The sequence below is a fragment of the Pongo abelii genome, chromosome 21, assembly GCF_028885655.2.
Source record: "Pongo abelii isolate AG06213 chromosome 21, NHGRI_mPonAbe1-v2.0_pri, whole genome shotgun sequence".
Classification (NCBI taxonomy): Eukaryota; Metazoa; Chordata; class Mammalia; order Primates; family Hominidae; genus Pongo; species Pongo abelii.
The window spans coordinates 38,064,404-38,073,303 of NC_072006.2; positions in this window are offsets into that span (position 1 = coordinate 38,064,404).

Here is an 8,900-nt window from a genome sequence, read left to right on the forward strand (position 1 = left end):
TTGCTCAGGATGGTCACTGCACAACTCCCAGGGGGCACCATTCCCAGTTCAGCGATCAACCTATCCAGGATCACTTTGCAAATTATGCTACAGGAGGTTGAGAGCCAGGCTTTGGGTCAAAAGGACCCAGATATGAGTCCTGGTTCTGCTGCTTATTAGCTATGTAGCTTTAGAGGAAACATTAATTCTTGTTTCCTTGGTGTTTTCATCTGCAAAATGAGGGTATACCATATCGTATTGATTATTTTTATTTATTGATTATTTATTATAGAGATGGGGTTTCACCATGTTGGCCAGGCTGGTCTCGAACTCCTGACCTTGTAATCTGCCCACCACGGCCTCCTAAAGTGCTGGGATTACAAATGTGAGCCACCGCGTCCAGCCCACTTATCTCTTATAGACCCCAAACCTCCAACCAAGTTTCATCTCTGACCAAAAACCTCTCTGCCACCTTGCTGTACGGACAAAGATTCCATCATTGTCACGCTTTCCTGGCATCTCAGGCTGGCACATTCCTCATCTATTCTAATCTTCCTTCAGACACTGTTTCTCTCCTATGATACCATTAACTAGGAGTTGTCCACTCTCTACTTGAATGCTCCTAGCCACGAGGATCTCCCTCCCTCCTGAGACAGCCTCCTTCAGCAGAGTCCAACTGCCTCCTGTGCAGTTCTTCCTTATATTCAGCTCCTGCCTGACCCTCCCAGGCCCCCATGCTCAGTCCTAGGTCTGTCCCTGGGGCCACCCAGAAGTGGTCTGCTCCGCCTACATCCCCATCCCCACAAGGATGAAATGTTCCTTATAGGACAAGGTGTATCCACTATTTCTTTTTTTTTCTTTCCTTCCTTCCTTCCTTCCTTCCTTCCTTCCTTCCTTCCTTCCTTTCTTCTCTCTCTCTCTCTTTCTTTCTTTTTTTTTTTTTTTCTGAGACAGAGTCTCTCTTTGTCACCCAGCCTGGAGTGCAGTGGTGCAATCTCGGCTCACTGCAAGCTCCACCTCCCATGTTCAAGCAATTCTCCTGCCTCAGCCTCTGGAGTAGCTGGGGCTACAGGCACGTGCCACTAAACCTGGCTAATTTTTGTATTTTCAGTAGAGATAGGGTTTCACCGTGTTGGCCAGGCTGGTCTCAAACTCCTGACCTCAGGTGATCCGCCCGTCTTGGCCTCCCAAAGTGCTGGGATTGCAAGTGTGAGCCACCATGCCCAACCCATCATTTCTTTAAGAAAATAAAACACCTCTCTCTTTAAATATATGCCTTTCTTTTTTTAAGTGGAAAAGTAATCCATGTGTATTGATGAAAACATGAGAAATTTATGTCAAAGTAGAAAGATTAAAACTACCCATAATTCCAACTCCCAGAAACAACCACTATTAACTTTTACTTCTCTCTTCCTATTCGTTTTTCCCATAATTGAGTGCATAGTCCGTAGACAATTTGGTGCTCTGCTTTTTTCCACATAACATTATTACAGGAATATTTCGCTGTACCATTAAAATTTCTTTGCAAACATGATTTTTATTTTTAATGATTAGGTAGTACACCATTGTCTAGACAATTTACTGATCGTTCCCAATTGTTAGACATTTGGGTTATATTTAATTTTTAACTATTATGTCACAATGCTGTGGTTAAAAAAAAAAGTTGTATATAAAGTATTTTACCACTTTCAAATTATTTCCTTAGACTCACATCCTAGAAGTGTTACCACTAGGTCCAAGGGTTGTAGGTATTTTAAAGATGACATTCTCCCAACTTTTTTGTCTTTAACAGCTTTAATGGGATGATAAATACAGCTTGAGAAACATATTGTGTGACAAGATGTCACACCAATAGCCAGACTGTAAAACTGTACACAACATCCTTTTATAAAGTTTTATCATTTGTTTTCAATTTTGTAAAGATGTCTGGTCATTTATATCTTATCATTCACACACCAGCAGTAGAGAACCCAGGGACAGCGCCTAGGATTGAGGTGCTCCAAGGAGGACAGAGGCAAAGGCATGGCATTCTGCTGAGAAAAGACTTGTAAGAGCAATTCATTATTTTATTTTATTATTAAATTTGTTTTTAAATTGTTATTAAAAAATTTTTCATGATGGGGTCTCACACTGTTGCCCAGGCTAGAGTGCAGTGGCTCCATTACAGCTTACTACAGCCTCCACTTCGAGGGCTCAAGCAATCCTCCTACTTCAGCCTGAACAGCTAGGACAACAGGCGTGTGCCCCTATGCCTGGCTAATTTGTTTTAGTTTTTGTAGAGATAGAGTTTCACTATGTCAACCAGGCTGTTCTCAAACTCCTGGCCTCCCAAAGTGCTGGGGTTACAGATGTGAGCTACTATGCCCAGCCCAATTCATTACCTTAAAACCAATTTTTACTCATGCTAAAATCATATGAGTGGGCCGGGTGCGGTGGCTCATGCCTGTAATTCCAGCACTTTGGGAGTTCGAGGCTGGTGGATCACGAGGTCAGGAGATGGAGACCATCCTGGCTAACATGGTGAAACCCCGTCTCCACTAAAAAATACGAAAAATTAGCTGGGTGTGGTGGCAGGCGCCTGTAGTCCCAGCTACTTGGGAGGCTGAGGCGGGAGAATGGTGTGAACCCGAGAGGCGGAGCTTGCAGTGAGCCAAGATCGTGCCACTATACTTCAGCCTGGGCAACAGAACGAGCTCCGTCTCAAAACAAAACAAAACAAAACAAAACTCGTGTGAGTGTCCATTATATGTATTTTTTCCAACATTAAATGCTGTTTTTCAATATTTGCAAATTTGATAGGTAAAAATGAACACATTTTTCATTTTCTTCAAATTTTTAAAATTTTATTAATATGGAATACTTTAATATTTATTGGTCATTTGTATTTCTTCTTGTGCAAACTGTCAAGGTCGTTTGTCTCTCTCTGCTAGGGGTCTTACTAGGTGTTTTACTTGTTGATTTGTAAGAACTCTCTATATATTAAGGATGTTTTGGAAGCCAACTATTATCTCAACTTGTTGTTTGCCTATATGTTTCATTTGTGAGTTTCTGTAGAGATCATTTAAATTTCATGAGCCAAGTCTATCAGTCTTTTATTTTGTGATTCTTTTTTCTCCTTTGCTTTTTTTTTTTTTTTTAAGACAGAATCTCACTCCCGTCGCAGAGGCTGGAGTACAGTGGTGCATTCAGGGCTCACTGCAGCCTCAACTTCCTGAGCTCAGGTGATTCTCCCACCTCAGCCTCCTGAGTAGCTAGGACTACAGGTACATAGCACCACGCCTGGCTGATTTTTTGTATTTTTGGTAGAGACAGAGTTTTGCCATGTTGACCAGGCTGATCTCGAACTCCTGGACTCAAGTGATCTGCCTGCCTTGGCCTCCCAAAGTGCTGGGATTACAGGTGTGAGCCACTGCACTCTGCCTTCTCCATTGCTTTGGAATTTAGGAAGTCTTCCCCAACTTGATGAATATCTGTTTCTATTTTCTTCCAGGTTTTAAATATTTGCTTACATTTAACTGGATTCCATCTGGAGTTTATTTTTGTATACATTTTGAGGGAAGGATCTCTGCGGATCTTCTTTTTTCTTTATCCAAATAGTAAATCAATTATGCACGAAATAGTTTTGGGTGCCCCCACCAGCCTCATCACCCATGGAAAAAGCTTTCATTCTTTCATGTCCTTCCTAAAGTGTGGGGACCAGAACAGGAACAAATAATTCTTAAACAATTAAATGAAAGCCTAAGCTAGATTCGTTTCAGCCTTCTTATAACAACCCTGAGAAGGAGATTGATTGTCAGTCCCATTTATGGATGAGAAAGCTGAGGCTCAGAGACATAAAGCAACTTTCCCGAGGTAACACAGCTAGTCTGATCTGGAATTAGAACATACATTGTTTGACTACTATATCCCAAGGCCTCAGCATTTATAATTGGTTTCAGGTTGAATTAGCTCTGGGTTCTCTTTACAGAGGAACCACCTGACTTTGCTACTGGGAGATGAGCATCCAGAGCCCAGCCCTTCAGAGAATGGGCTTGGGAACCTGAGCCCAGAGGAAACACATGCCAAACCAGTTGGTGAATTTGTTTTTATTTATTTATTTTTCTGAGACAGAGTCTGGCTCTGTCGCGTAGGCTGGAGTGCAGTGGTGTGATCTCGACTTGCTGCAACTTCACCTCCCGGGTTCAAGCAATTCTCCTGCCTCAGCCTCCCAAGTAGCTGGGATTACAGGTGCCCACCACCATGACCGGCTAATTTTTGTATTTTTAGTAGCGACAGGATTTCACCATGTTGGCCAGGCTGGTCTTGAACTCCCGACCTCAGGTGTTCTGCCTGCCTTGGCCTCCCAAAGTGCTGGGATTACAGGTGTGAGCCACCACGCCCAGCCGAATTTGTTTTTCTTAAGTTAGCAAAATCCTACATTTTCACTGAACATATTTTGGGTGTTTCAACAATCTTCACACCTCTGGTTTCCTTTAGGATGAATTTGGTTAGGCTGGTTTGTTTTGTTTTCTTATTGCAAGGGACAGGTTCCCACTCAGTGGTTAAAATGAAGGGGCTTACTAAGGTCACAGAAACTAGGATGGAGCCAGATGTGGTGACTCATGCCTATAATCTCAGCACCTTGGAAGGCTGAGGCAGGAGGATTACTTGTGGCCAGGAGTTCAAGACCAGCCTGGGCGACATAGCAAGACCCTGTCTCTATAAAAAAATTGTTTTAAAAAAATTAGCTGGGTGTGGTGGTGTGTGACTGTACGCTCAGCTACTCGAGAGGCTGAGGCGAGAAGATCACCTGAGCCCAAGAGTTTGAGGCTGCAGTGAACTATGATCACACCATTGCACTCTAGCCTGGGTGACAGAGCAAGATCCTGTCTCAGAAAAAAAAAAAAAAAGAAAAAGAAAAAAAGAAAAGAAAAGAAAGGAAGAAACCAAGAGAGAAAAACACAGTTCATAGGGGCTTTAGGACAAATGCCAGCCCTGCCTTCAGTGCCCCTGGAAGTCACTGTCCTGCCTCTCTCTGCAGACTACAGGCTAGGCTGCTTCACAGGGTCCCACAGGGTGTCAGCCCCTGAGTTTGCATACAAACATACAAAACACAGATTTGGGAGTAGTGTGCTTACCGGATTTGGGGGAACTGCCAGTCTCTATGATTTTGCAACTCGAATAATCCTCACCTTAAAAAAAATTTTTTTGAGAGTATCCAATTTTTTGTTGTTGTTTTTGTTTGTTTTTTGAGATGGAGTCTTACTCTGTCACCAAGGCTGGAGTGCAGTGGTGCAATCTCAGCTCACTGCAACCTCTGCCTTCCAGGTTCAAGTGATTCTTTTGCCTCAGCCCCCTGAGTAGCTGGGATTACAGGTGCGTGCCACCATACCTGGCTAATTTTTGTATTTTTAGTAGAGACAGGGTTTCAACTGGTTGGCCAGGCTGGTCTTGAACTCCTGACCTCAAGTGATCCGCCCACCTCAGCCTTCCAAAGTTCTGGGATTACAGGTATGAGCCACCATGCCTGGCTCTAATTGGCTGTTGATCAACCAGTGAATTCACTGGGTCTGGTCAGGTGACCATCTCCGGCTCCATCAACTGTAATGGTGGCTGTGGAAGGTCGTGTGGTTCCCAGGACACCCCTCTCCAGAGCTTGAGGTGAGGCAGAGAAATTGACATCCCCGTCTCACCAGAGGTACCCAATTCTGTATTCCACAGGTGGTTGAATTTCCTTCATCCCATATTTAATGTTCCAAGGCAGAGCTGCTATTGCTTTATTTTGCCAAAAAAAGGTAATATTAAGCAAACAAACAACATGATCCCCATTTAGTATCACCACCATTTCAGAAACCATAGGGAACTTGCACCTTAAAACTAAAGGTTAGAGATAATCCCAAAGTAAAGGACAGCCTTCCTTGCGACGGATAATTGGCCACCTCAGGACATTCTTGCTGGGGACCATGGGCACAGGCACCAGTCCACGAACCAGTATGTGGGATTCAAGCTTTCTTCTCTTGCCTGCTCCCGTGGGTACACTCTTTCCATGAGTGCAACTTTTAGAAGATAAACAGGGGGCTATGGTCTCAAGTTAACTGCCTTCATGTTTGGGGGCAAAGAGCCACATGCTGCCACCTTTAACTCTGTTCCATTCCCTGGAACCTCATGTGGCTGACAGGTCAGCATTAGGTTAGGATAAGCTCCCGGGATCCCCAAGCCTGTCTCTAGAAAATACTTTAGACCCTCTAACCTCATTCCCACTTCATCCCTTTGGATCCAACTACGGATAAGACTTCCTGCCCTTGATCTCCTGTTTCCTGCAGGAGCTGGGGGCGGGGCCCACCTTTCCCAGCCCCTTGGGTTTGACCCATGGAGGAGCTTTGGGAGTAAATGTCCTGCGGATGAAGCACAGTTGGTGGAGTGGACACTGTTGGAGCGCTACCCAGCTGCCCTCGGATCCTCTTAGCATTTCTGTTTGCCCAGGTTCCTGGTGTTTTCATCTGACAGCTTCCATGTGAGATTTTTCTTCAGAGGATTGCCCTTGGGCTCCTGGAGCCACTGGCTGCAAGACCTGGAAGTTCCTGCAGTTTATTTCCCCGCCGGGTGGCCCTTGGCCATAGATGGGCAGATACACAAGAGTATGAGTCCAGCTCCTTTGCCTCCAGGCGCAAACTGAGCTGTAATTTACATTCCTTGGCTCCCAGTGGGATCAGACTGAGGCTGGGATGCTATCTGCTAGTGCACCCTTGCTTGGCTTTTTCTCTTTCCTATCTTCTTCCCCCACACCTGCCAGTTTCTCCTAGGAGCACTTAATAAATCACTTGCCCAGGAATCATTGTCTTTGGGTTTGCTGCTAAGCCAGTCCCCCTGTCATGGGGATCAGTAGGCTATGGCAAAAGTAATGCCCAGAGGAAAAGCAGGCTGTGAGTGTGCAGCACTTTCCCTAGCTCATGCTTGGGAGGGCCTGGACCAGCATCCTTGCATGCCCTAAATCAACAATGCTCCAGCCTTGCAGGTGGTCTGAATTTCAATAGGAAAGTATAACCTATTTTTTATTTTTTTACATTTAAAAATTATTTTAAAACTTACTTGGAGATTGTAAGAGTCACTTTTTTTTTTTTTTTTTTTTTTGAGACAGGGTCTTGCTCTGTTGCCCAGGCTGGAGTGCAATGGCGTGATCACAGCTCACTGCAGCCTTAAGCAATGCTCCCACCTTAGCCTCCTGAGTAGCTGAAGTACTGATGCACACCACCATGCCCGACTAATTTATTTTTTTGTAGTGAAGCAGTCTCATTATTTTGCCCAGGCTGGTCTCCAACTCCTGGGCTCTAGAGATCCCAATCCTCCCACCTCAGCCTCCCAAAATGTTGGAATTACTGGCATGAGCCACCTCATGCAGCGGAGAGTCACTCTTTTTGATGTATAGTTCTGAGTCTTGAAAAATGCATAGAATCAGAAACCACAATCACAATCAAGATATAGAGCCAGATTCTCTAATGTGGCCAGGGCCCTCTGTAACCAAACCTTCCCTTCACCCTGATCCCCTGGCAACCACTGATCTGTTCTTCATCACCATAGTTTTGCCTTTTCCAGAATGCCATATAAATGAAATCACACAGTAGCTTTGGCTTCTTTTAGGTAACACAATACCTTTGAGATTCATCCACATTTTTGCATGTATCCATTGCTTGTCCTTGTGGACGTTTTCAGTAATCAAAATGGAGTCACTTATGTTAACCCCTAACAAAATGGAGCCCATGGGCTGTGAAGGAAGGGCTCTCGTGCACATATGCCTATGATTGGAATGATTGTAAGGACTCTCTGAAAACCACAACAATTTCAAAAATTTCAGATAAGCCTCTTGCATAAGAACACTTGACTAACAATGGCTGCCTTCACCAATGAGTGGATGCCAACTATTGCAGGAGGCCCCTGTAACCAATGGTCCTTGTTTCAAAGCAGCTTTTGTGAACTTTTCCTTTTGTTTTTAAAAGGAAACCCCTTTGGATATGCCTGTGGTTCACCATAGCATGCATATCCCTCCTGCTATTCCCAAATAAACTCTTTGTTTTAGGTAATACAATATATTTGAAGTTTATCCAAGTTTTTGCATGTATCAGTTGCTTGTCCTGGAGAGCAATTGCTCTGGAGAGCAGGTCTCTCTCCTGTTTACTTAAGATAGACATCTTTTTTTTATTGCTGAATAGGGTTCCATTGTATAGCTCGACTACAGTTTATCCATTCCTCAATGGGGAAACATTTGGGGTTTCCAGTTTTTCATGATTATAATTAAAGCTGATATGAACATTTTCATATGTTTTTTGGTTCAACATAGGCTTTTGTTTCACTTGAGTAAATGCCAAAGAGATTTCAGGGTAGTTTGTTAAGTGTATATTTATCTTTGTAAGGAACTGCCAAAGTATTTTCCAGAGAAGTTGAACTATTTGGCCTTCCTACCAGCAACGTGTGAGAGTTCTTATTGCTTGACATCCTCACCAGTGCTGTACAGTCAGGGCTTGTTTGCTTGTTTGTTTGGGTCTTTTTTTGGAGGGACTGGTTCTTAATTTCTTTCTTTCTTTCTCTTTTTTTTTTTTTTCTTTTGAGACAGGGTCTTGCTCTATCGCCCAGGCTAGAGGGCAGTGGTGCAATCTCGGCTCACTGTAACCTCCGCCTCCCGGGTTTAAGCAATTCTCCTGCCTCAGCCTCCTGAGTAGCTGGGATTACAGGTTTATGTGCCACCATGCCTGGCCAATTTCTTTGTATTTTGTTTAGTAGAGATGGGGTTTCACCATGTTGGCCAGGCTGGTCTCAAACTCCTGGCCTCAAGTGATCCACCTGCTTTGGCCTCCCAAAGTGCAGAGATTACAGGTGTGAGCGACCATGCATGGCCTGGTTCTTTATTTCAAAAAGACACTCATCAGTCTTCAGTATCAAAACAGTTG